Below are 12,436 nucleotides of genomic sequence, written 5' to 3'. Positions count from 1 at the left end.
TATACATACGAAGCTATCTTATATAAATATATAAAATTCAAAACATTTGATAAAAAAGGAAATGTACAACGTGGATACCTTATATTTTTTACATATGGATAAGTTTAAAAATTACCATGTATTCTTTAATAAATGTATTTTATTTATTTAAAACATTTTAATTAATGTTTTATAGTAACATTTTTATTACATAAAAAATAATTAGCTAGACTTAATTAATTACATTTTAAATATCTAATTTTTTTACCTTATATGAATAAATTACAATTAATTTGGTCAATAATACAAATAAAAAAAGAAACTAAATAAAAAACTCATGAATATACTTATATATTTTCTTATTACTTATGAAAAATGAATAAAAATTAGTTAATTATGCTGATTTTTAAGGTTTTACAATTAGATGCTAAAGACGATTGATTAATTTGGATATTATCATGCTAGGTGACTATGCATTGATTAAGAATTAAATCATAAGAATTTTCAAATATTATATTATAAGCTAAATCGATCTTAAATGATATAGTTGATTATGACCTGACTAAATATCTATCGGTTTCAATTGAAAATGAAAAAATTTATTTTATAAATTCTTAGTGAAGTTTTAGATGATGAAAGAGGTGTTACTTTGTAATTTTTAAAAATCTTATTAAATAATGAAACAAATTTCTCTATTTTGTGAAATTTACCACTTATATCATTTAATAAATCCTAAAATTTTAGAAATACTAAAACTAAAATTGAAACTCTTATACCCAATTTGCTATATTTTTCTATACATTTTCTTATATAGACATAATTAATTCAAGTTTTTTTGAGATAGATAAATATTCAAGATACCTTATTGATATGTCACTAATTCACAATAAAAACACATACAATATTAAAACAAAAATGCCAATAGTTTGGTTTTGATGTAAGTTCAACTCCTTCATAATATAAGATAAATATATATATATATATATATATATTAACACAACTCCTTCATCAATTTGTATGTACAATTAAGTTCTAAATTTAAAATATTAATATTACAAAAAATTTCTTATAATTAATATCAAATTTTAGTTTCGCATTATCTTTTAAATATGTAACTTTATCTAATTAATTATTTCTATGTTTTCTTAAAATTAGGTGAATATATATGGTTTTAAATTTAAAGTTACAATTATATCTTAGATATTCAATATAGATTTACGACCTTGAAAGGAACAAAGAGTTTTTAATTGTTATAAGTAAAATTGAAATTATTGATTTTGCCTATATCTTTGAGAAGCAAAATAGCAAATTATATTGTTGATTCTTTAACAAAAATGGGAGTGGAAAAAACAAAATTATTTTATAAATGTTGGTAGTAGATTTTAAAGAGGTTAGGTTGTGTGTATTATTAGTTATTGTTATAATTATTTTTTTATTCATGCATTGGAGCTTCTTTGGTAAGGTTTTTTAAATTTTGTAATCCATCGGTTTTATGACTAAAATTATCTTTTTGAATGAGAAAAAAAATGTATCTCACAATTTTTTTGTTTTGTACTTTTATAACTTTATTTTAATAATAATCAAGTTATTTATTAAATTGTAAATAAAATGATGATAAAAAAATTATTTATGGTGACTTAAGTTTTTTATCAATATTTTGTAGTCATGAAAATAAAATTTAAATTGTTCTCTAAAATTATAATTATATTAAGTTTTTAAATAATATTATATTACAAAAATGATTTTAGATATATTTATCGGAGCATAACACAAATATAAAACTTTAAATGTTCAAATAAATAATATTTGACAATTAATTTTTTAAATTGAAATTAAATTTATAATATTTACATATAATTATTTTGATTTAAAAAATTAAAAAAAATGTATAACTCTTATAGCAATGTAAATTAATTTCTTCCTATATATACAAGTGTGTGGTTACTAGTTAATTTGATCTTAGGGGCCTGTGGGTACATGTTATCTCACATCAAGCAGTCTAAATGCATGGGATCGATCTGGAATTGAGAAGGTTCCCTTGTGAATTTCTCTCGTGAGGGAATTTCTAAAAAAAAAAGAATCTTCCCACATCCGATGCTAATTGCTAAGGCCATTAATTGTTTTTTTTTTTTTTTTTGTGAAGTATCAATTGTTCTTTTTAAATAAATTTTTTATCAATCAAACTAGTCAGAAGGTCAAAAGGAGATGTTGAATCAAATGATCAAAAGTGGAAATTCTTCCAGGCAGAGATAAAACTAAATCTTGTTTTTTTTGCAGTAATAATAACGCGGCCAAAGCAAATTTAAATTTTGAAACCCGGACGTATGCCCATAAATGCTGGCATTGGTCAAAGTGCCGCTATTATACTCCTACTATATATTAGAGTATCTTAATTATTGCTGCCCCTCCGTTTGCTTTAGTTCTAAATCATGTTTCCTTGACACCCTGTTAATTCAGTATTCCAACCTCATATCATGATTTAGAGCCCGTATAGATATGATCGTTGTTCGTTTGTTCTAGTTCTAAATCATGGATCTAATCGTTATTTTAATCTCATATCTATCACTATTTTTAATTTCACTCAAAATTAATTTTATTATCAATCTCAATGTACACTTAGATTATAAGATGTCTACTTAAAGGATTTTTAAGTCACCCTTTGAAGTCTTATTAATTACTATTAATTAAGATTTAGGGTTCAAAGTTCAACTATACCTTAGTGATGAAGTTAATAATAAAACTATGAATCCCAAACACTATAGGAAAATAGAGATTTAGTGATTGTTTTTTAGTGATATTTTTAAATAAACACCACAAAGTTTCATTTTTTTATAATGTTAGTGACATTTTTTTATAAAACGTCACTAAATTCTTATATTTCAGCATTTAGATTTAAAAACGTCACTAAAAATATATTTTTGTGACGTTTGTTGACCCAAACGGCACTATGTAATTTGACTTTTATAAGTATAACAGCATTTATAATGTAAATGCTGCTAACAGGCATTTTTAAATGCCTTAAAACACCTTCAAAATGCTAGAGGAAAAGATTGAACCTATGATCTTATGGTTAATAGTAATATACTATAACCAACTGAGTTGCTTCAATGTTTTTAGTAGTGAATTATTTAAGGTATTTTTTGATCAAAAACGTCTTAAATAATCTTTAATAAAAAACTAAAGAGACTATTCAAGATATTTTTGACCAGAAACACATAGAATAACCCCATTTTATAAGGGTTTATTCAAAGTGTTTCTGGCCAAAAACACCTTGAATAATCTAAAAAAAGATAGAGGATTATTCAAGGCATTTTTGGCTAAAAACGCCTTGAATAATTCTTTCACAAAAATTGAAAGGGATTATTGAAGGCGCTTTAGCCAAAAACATCTGCAATAATCTCCAATAAAAATTGGAGGGATCATTGAAGGCATTTTTAGCCAAAAATACCTTTAATAATCTCATTTTGTAAAGAATTATGTAAGATATTTTTGGCTAAAAACACCTTAAATAATCCAAAAAAAATAGTAGGGAGTTATTCAAGTTGTTTTTAGCCAAAAACGCTTGGAATAATTCTCTGATAAAAATTAAAAAAAATTATTAAAGGTATTTTTTGATCAAAAACGTCTTGAGTAACCTTATTTTATAAAGGATTATGCAAGGTATTTATTGCCAAAAATACCTTGAATAATCCTAAAAAAAATGGTATGGGACTATTCAAGGTGTTTTTTGCCAAAAATAACTAGAATAATAACTTGAAAAAATTGAAAGAGATTATTGAATGTATTTTTAGCCAAAAACCCCTTGAATAACCCTATTTTATAAGGGATTATGTAAGGCGTTTCTAGCCAAAAATGCTTTAAATAATCCAAAAAACGCCTTGAATAATCCTTTGAAAAAAATTGAAAGAGATTATCAAAAGTGCTTCCAGCCAAAAATGCCTTAAATAATTTTTTTATTTTTATGAGAGAATTATTGAAGGCATTTTTGGCTAAAAGCCCCTTGAACAACCCTATTCAATTTTTTATAAGGGATTATTTAAGGCGTTTTTAGCCAAAAATACCTTGAATAATCTCATCATAAAAGTTAAAGGGGATTATTGAATATGTTTTTTGTCAGAAACGCCTTGAATAACCTTATTTAATTTTTTGTAAGAAATTATTCAAGGCGTTTCTAGCCAAAAACGCATTGAATAATCCAAAAAAAAATATTTTCAATAACGTAAAACTCCCCGTTTTAAAATGTATTTTATTGGCATTTTAAAAAGAAAACGCCAATAAATAAAACATTTAGTGGCATTTTTAAATAGGAAACGCCACTAAAAATTCTTCCAAATTCTCAAACCCTTTTTACTGTTTATGCCATTTTCAATCATTTTATATTCCAATTGATTCTTTTTATTTTCAGCCTAATTTTTTTTTTGTGGATTTCCACTCCATTTTACGACCTTGATCTTCTTATTTTTCATAAATTTTCTCTCAACGCAAATTTCCTTTCAGCAAGCAAAGTCTTGAGATGTTGAAATGATTTACAGTTTGTAAAGCTTGAGGAACTGGTAGAACTTGAGGCAAGGCTTGGTTTGTTACTAAAATCATTTGCAGTTTATAGTCAACAGAAATCAATTGGGCAGAGTTATCATTGTTTTCCTCAATAGAAATCACGTTGATTTTTTGTAACAAGTATATTTATTTAGGTACACTCAAATTTTAGCTGCAGTTTATCTCTCTTTTAAGAATTTTTTGGGCTAAAATCGTTATAAGGAACAAATTGAAAGCAATAAGTTACATTTAATAAATTGAAAGTATCTATACTTTATGGTTCAAATTTAGTGTGGTACTGTGGTTTTTACCTGAAGTCAGCTGGCTTTAATGGCTAGAGTTTTGGGTTCCTTATAAAATGAGGCTCAACACCAAAAGTAAACATGTTGTACCAATGGCATAATAATTTAAATATTAGCTCTTTCAATCAATCTAAATAGTCGAACAAAATTCAACTATGGCTCAAAGATATTGTTAAGGTGGTTCATTTCATCTTATTGTTAAATATGGTAAAGATAAAGGTGTTTTAAATAGCTATTTGTCAAATGCTTTTTTGCTGAATGTTTTCTTGCTTTTGTTTGATTGTTTATTTTTAATTTTTTTCTCATCTTGTATATTAATATGTAAAAATACTAATATGTTTCTTTTTTTTATTTTCAGTTTGAAATTAAAGTTTGCTCATCATAAATTGCTCTATTTCTATCAATCATGTCTTTGCCCATTAGTGTTTTGAATTTGTGAAGATATTTTCCTTTTCAACAAATAATCACCTTTGATTAATTCAAGTAACTTGTTAGGATATCTAAATTTGTTACTAATTTAAGTGTAATATTTAGTTTGTTTTCATATAATTAATTATATAATTTTAGTTTGATAATGTAGCAAGTACTAAATAGATAAAAGTTAGATACAAAAGTTAATATTAAGTCAAGAGTACCGAGATGGAGTGAAATTTTTTTTTTAATTTTACATTTGATAATGCAAGTGAAGATAATATGATATTATGCCCATGTTAAAGGTGTGCTAATACTGATTGGCAAATCAATATATTATTTATATATCGTTGGTTATAATTTCTTAACTTTTCAATGTCTATATTTGTTCTTTAGATATGTTCTTTATATATAGTTGGTTATATATACAATGTCTAAACTTTTCAATTTTTAACTTATTTTCTTTTATAATGCAACTAAGTTATAATACCGAGAAATAGACTAAGGGGAGTACATATCAGAGATATTAGTTCAAAATCGTTTACGACACCTATTGATCTTGGCCACGAACTAAATTCTTTAGAGGAAAATGTGTCTACTATTAATTCTAACTTAGTCATTTCTAATCCTTTAAGTAATATTAGATCTAATAATACGGGAGGTTCAGGTTTAGATAGTATCCCACCAATTTATTTTGCTTCTAATTTGAATATAGGTATCGTAAAGCCTATATTTAGATTTTGATTATAATCATTAAAGTATTGGTAATTTACTAATTGACATTTTATTTTTGTAGTTAATAACAATGGTCAACGAAGGACCAGAGGTAGGACAACTTTGAAAGAATTGAACACGGTATCCCTAAACGAGCGTATTGTAGTGTCTACAAACTCTAATAGGTAACTATTGGTGAAGAGTGTCAACTGTTAGCTGGATTTTTAGGAATGATTGCTCGTAATGCCATGAAATTGCCTATTCATTATAAAATATAGCATAAAGTTCTAGCAGAAATTAATGTCGAAACTTTAAACTTTGTTGAGGTATTAGTATAATTAATTACATATTAAAAAGTATTAATTCTTTTAAAGTTGGTTTATAAATTGTAGCTTTTCTTTTTGTATTGTTGTAGTTAAGACTTTTACTTGAACTACCTATTTCATTTATGCTTAAGTCATTGGAAAAGAAATGAAAAGACTATAAGAATAATTTGAAGAAAAAATATTTCAATTGAAATAGTACTATAGAGACCACAATAGATGCTATACTTTGTGGTCTGATTAGGTGACAATATGAGCAGTTTGTTAGATTTTGGTTCTTAAGGAAATGAGACGTATTAATTTATAACTTTTAATATTATTTTTAATAAAAAAGATGTTTTATGTTTTTAGTTGGTAATATTTGTATTTCTGCTATATACGAGATTGTTTTTTATGATAGGAAAGAGAAAAAATTGAAATTGCTAGCAGAAAGCAACACAAATATAGCCACACGAGTGGATTGAAAAGCTTTGCAAGAAAACAAAAAGAAAATGTAAGTAACACATCAAATAAGAAAGTTGTCGTTTATATCCGTTTAGCACTTTTTGTGTCATTAAAAGGCAAAAATGTAAATATGTAGTTATTTTTTTGTTTTAACAGTTTGGATAGCTTCAATACATTATATTAAACTTGCTTGAATGATTGAACTTAATTTTCACGGTTGATATGTGTGAAAAGTTATTATTTATATCTTTTTAGAACTTTGTTGTATCATTAACGAGCAAAAATGTAAATATGTAGTTATATTTATATTTTAATAGTTTAGATAGCTTAATACATGATATTAAACTTATCCGAATGATTGAACTTGATTTTCATGATTGATGTGTGAAAAAAGTTATTGGTTATGTCTATTTATTACTTTTTTATGCCATTAAAAGGCCAAAATGCAAATTTGCTTTTATTATTCCATTTTAACAGTTTAGATAGCTTAAATAAATTATATTAAACTTGTTTGAATGATTGAACTTAGTTTGCACGGTTTATATGTGTGAAAAAATTATCGTTTATGTCTATTTAAAATTTTTTATGCTATTAAAAGATCAAAATACAAAATTGTATTTATTATTCTATTTTAACAGTTTAGATAGTTTTAATACATAATATTAAACTTGTTCGAATAATTGAACTTGGTTTTCATGATTGATATGTGTGAAAAAGTTATTGTTTATGTCTTTTTTGGACTTTGTTATGTTGTTAAAAGGTAAAAATGTTATTTTGCATTGATTTTTATGTTTTAACATTTTAGATAGCTTAAATACATTATATTAAACTTTTTTGAATGATTGAACTTGATTTTCACGAATAATATGTGTGAAAAAGTTATCATTTATATCTGTTTAGTATTTTTTTTGTGCTGTTAAAAGGCTAAAATGCAAATTTGTGTTTATTATTCGATTTTAACAGTTCAGATAGGTTTAATACATGATATTAAATTTATCCAAATGATTGATTGAACTTAATTTTTACAGCTGATATGTGTGAAAATGTTATCATTTATGTTTTTTTAAGACTCTATTACGTCAATAAAGAGCAAAAATTTAATTTTACAGTTATATTTATATTTTAACATTTAGATAGCTTCAATACATGATATAAACTTGTCTGAATGATTGAATTTGATTTTCACGATTTGATATGTATGAACAAGTTATGATTTATGTCTGTTTAGGCCTTTTTGCAATATTAAAAGACAAATGCAAAATTACAATTATTGTTCTATTTTTATAGTTTAGATAGCTCACATTACCTTTTATTAAATGTGTCTAATCATTATTGTCACACTTGATACACATAAATAAGTTATGGTTGATATGTGTTTAACAAAAATAGTGTTTTTTATGTAGGAGATTGAGTTGGATGAAAAAATTGGACGTGTGAAACTTTTTTAATTAACCTACATAAAAAAAAGATAAATTTTACCTGGATGTCAGAACACAAAAAATTATGATAATTTTTTGGACTTGTTTTATATAAGGTGTAAATATTTACTATTTCAAATATATTATGGATTAATTATTAAACTATATAGCTTTATTTAATTAATTTATACGAGAAAATGAAAGAGAAAATGACCATTAAGATTAAAGTAGCATTCGATTATTCTGTCAACATGAAAGAATTGAAAGATTGAATTTTTACAAAAGTTACCGAAAAAGAAAGACATGGACGGGTTCGAGGCCTTAGATTGGGTTCAACTTGGATTAGGTCCAATACTATCTAACTACTATGAAAGTAGCTCTCAGTGTAGACACCCAATTTGGTCCAAGCCCGGATCAATTGGGCTTGGTCCAAATGGGTAAGCCCATTTTCTTTTTTTATTTAATTTTTGTATTTTTCATTTTTATTTTATTTACATTTTTATTATTGTTATTATTTTTTTTATATATTTTTTCTTTTATTTTTATCTTATCTATTTATTATTTATTTATTTATTACTACTATTTATTAATATATATCCATATTATTATTATTTTCTGTTAATATTTATATATATTTATCTGATTATATGTTATAATTTATCTATTATTTAATTTTAATTTATCTGTTAATTTTTTGGTTTATCTTATTTATTTTCATTAATATTTTTATTTGATTTTTTTTCTGATTTATTCGACTGAAGATTGGATTAGGATTCAATTAGAGTCCATATTGGATTCAATGATTGAATCCCGATCTAAAGAGAAATTGAGATTGATCAGAAACTCTTCTGATCAATTCCTATAAAAAGACCCTCAAGATCAAAGAGAGAACATAAAAAACAGAAGAAAAAAGAGTACAGGTTGAGAGAAAATGAGACACAGAGAAGATTTAAAGGCTAGGAAGGTTTTGGTGCGTTTAGAACAGCTTTAGGAATCAACAGAAATTTTCGAAGAATTTTTATGATTTTTTTTCTGAGAATTTCTGAAAAATTCCAAATTTTGGTTGAATTTTTTAATGAAAGTTAAATTTTTCGACGACTATTCTGACCAAGTTTGAAGTTTTCGATCAATTTCTCAGTTTCCGACAACATTTTCAGAAATCGATCAATTTTTTGACGAACTTTCGGTGAAATACCTAGATTTGGACCAAAATTTCTAAAATTCGGTGAATATTCAACTGGAGTTCTTCGGGTATTCTAGAGAGAAAGAGGAGAAGAGGAAGAAAGAGAGAGAGGGAGGAAGCTCGGTCTGTTGAAAAAACAAAAGAATCAGCCTTATATACCCTCTCAAAACGACGTTGTTTCTGCGTTAAATAACCCAGAGGATCCGCGCGTTTTGCCAAGATCCGACCCGACCCGAGCGTCGATCGCTTTTGACCCACGCGTGATCTACCTCCCCGAGTCGAGCCAACACTCCGAGCCGCGTTCTCCGAGCCATTTTTTCTTCTTCAAGTCGAGCCAAGCTGAGCCGAGCCGTTCCATGTTTTTTTTTCGTTTTTTTTTTTTTTTTTTGTTTTATTTATTTATTATTTATTATTATTATATTATGGTTGTTTAATTTATTTATTTATTTTATTTATTTCGTTTTCTTTAAATAAAATTAAAAAAAATAAAAAAAATATTTTTGAGGAAAAGTTGAAAGTATCAATTTTTCTTAAGAATAAATTTTCAAAAAAGGTTTTTTTTTTAATAAAAGTTGAAAGCATCAATTTTTCTTAAGAATAAATTTTCAAAAAAGATTTTTTTTTAGGAAAAGTTGAAAGTATCAATTTTTCTTAAAAATAAATTTTCAAAAAAAAAAAGTTTTTTTTAGGAGAAGTTGAAAGTATCAATTTTCCTCGAAACTAAAGTTTTCAAAAAAATATTTTGAGAAAAAGTTGAAAGTGTCAATTTTTTCTTGTACAAAAGTAATCATTTATTCTTTTTTATTATTTCTTTTAAATTTTTTTTAATGTTAAATAATTCGACGATGGAGCCTCTACAAGTGAAACAATAGTTTCTTGCATACTCTTGAGATGAAAGAATTTTCTCAAATTTCTGCTAAAAACATTAGAGTCAATTGAGAATAATTTTCAACAATTAATTACTTGATAAATTTTTAAGGCTTATTGGATAGCACAAAATTAAGTTGGTACTATCTTTTGATGGGCGTTGTGAAGGTGCTATAACCTTCCTCACACGTAACCGAACTCCCAAACCCTGTTCTGGTTAATAGACCTGAACCTATTCTGGTTAGTAGACCTGAACCTATTTTTTTAGGGACCCTTAAATTTAGGTGTTCCCTGAAAGGATAGATTCCTTAGGTGATCAATCACACCTAGATAAAAAAGATTAGTGGCGACTCTTAAAAGTCAATGTCTAACGATAGATCTCCGGATCTAGATGTTATGACACCCAGCAATTTACATTTTTAACAAATCAATATTAAGAGATGAGCTACAAACTATACAACAACGTGTGTAGCAAATAAAAGCAAAAAGAGCTGAGAAGCGTGCTAAAATGGATGAGGAGCATAAGCAGTTGCATGATCAATTCAACACTTTTACGAATTTTGTGCAATAATAATTTTCAGGAAATAATCTAGGTGGTCCACCAACTCATGTATTATATTTAATAATTATTTATATTTTATAATATTAGAAATAGCTTATTATTAAGTGTAAAAATTTGTTTTACTTTTTTCAGTACATTCTTTAGCAAGCTAGTGATTATAGTGGAAAAAACGCTTCATCAAAAGGCAGTGCTCTAAATCTAAGTGGTCATCAATTTCATAGATTTTAAATTTTTAGTTAATGTACTGAAACAATTTGAATGTTAATGTATTAAACTTTGTGTTAGATGTATACTGAAATAAATTATGTATTTAGATATTTAAATATTTATAATATTTAGTTTATGAATTCAAATTCGTTTTTATGATTTTAAAAATATTTATCTATTTTTTTATTTAATTATAGTAGTAAATCTTAAAAAAAAGTAAATTTTCTCATTTAGCGGTGTTTGTTTGCAAAAAATGCCACTAAATTTCGTGGTGACTCCAGGCAAAATGTTGCTAAATTAGCGATGTTTTTTTTGGAAACACCGCTAAAGTTAGGAAAAATAGTAACATTTTTATATGAAAAATGTCATTAAATTTAGTAGTGTTTGTGTCTATAAACGTTACTAAATTAGTGATGTTTGTGTCTAAAAATGTTGCTAAGTGACTTTTTTCCTAAAACGTCGTTATTTTCTCTAATGCGAGTATAGATAACATTTTTAATAGTGTTTTTGACAATCGCCACAAATCATATAATAGCGTTTATAAATGCCACTAAACATGAAAAAAAAAAGACCACTAAAGACCTATTTTCTTAATGAAATCAGCTATATGCAACTATCCAAAGCTATCTTGAAACATTTCCTATAACTTTCTTCTGATTATTACAGAAATTGGATAAAGCTATTATAATTAATTCAGTAAACATACTCATAAATTACAGTTATTAGGCAACTTAATAGGAACCTAAATTTGCCAACATTTTTTGAGGTACATGGCTTTTAAAATATCGTTAACTTAAAATTAATTGATTATAAATTCTAAACTTAAATAATATATGATAATATCATTTTAACAATTCTTTACTAAATATAAATCTATTTGTAAAATTTTTCCGTATTCCATCATTAATTTTGTGTATACTATAAGGATTAAAGTCTTTTTAGTTACACTGATGATGGTTTTATCATATCAAGCTAACGAATATAGACAAAGGTAAGCAGAAAAAATCCTTTTCGTAAAATTATGCTTGAGAGCTACTCGCTACTGTCGGTTTTAAACAATAAATAATGAAGCTCTGAGACAGCTCAACCGTCAATACTCGAACAGACAATCGAATTCGTAGAGACAAAGACATTTCAATACAAAATCAAATCATCAATTTAATATATTTTGAATTTAAATTTTAATATCTAATTTTTTTTTATTTTAAATTACGATATTTTTTATGTAAAAAAAAAAAAATCAACAAACTATAGTACAAGTAATAATTAGGAACAATTGTTCTCTATTTAAGCAAAGGTGTTGAGGTTTAACATTATTTAATTTGTTTTTGGAATGGATCCTACGTTTAAAAAAAAAAAAAAAAGAGGCAAAACAAAATTTATCTAATTAATTATATATTATTAATATTCCACTTTATTTTTTTTATTCAAAAGATACCCAAAGAATAAAGGAAAAAGGGCACCCAACAAATTAAACGAAATGTATAACC

This window comes from Durio zibethinus, chromosome 6 (assembly GCF_047325235.1).
Source record: "Durio zibethinus cultivar Kanyao isolate XHJ-2024 chromosome 6, ASM4732523v1, whole genome shotgun sequence".
In the NCBI taxonomy this organism is placed as follows: Eukaryota; Viridiplantae; Streptophyta; class Magnoliopsida; order Malvales; family Malvaceae; genus Durio; species Durio zibethinus.
Note: the sequence above shows the minus strand (reverse complement) of the source record.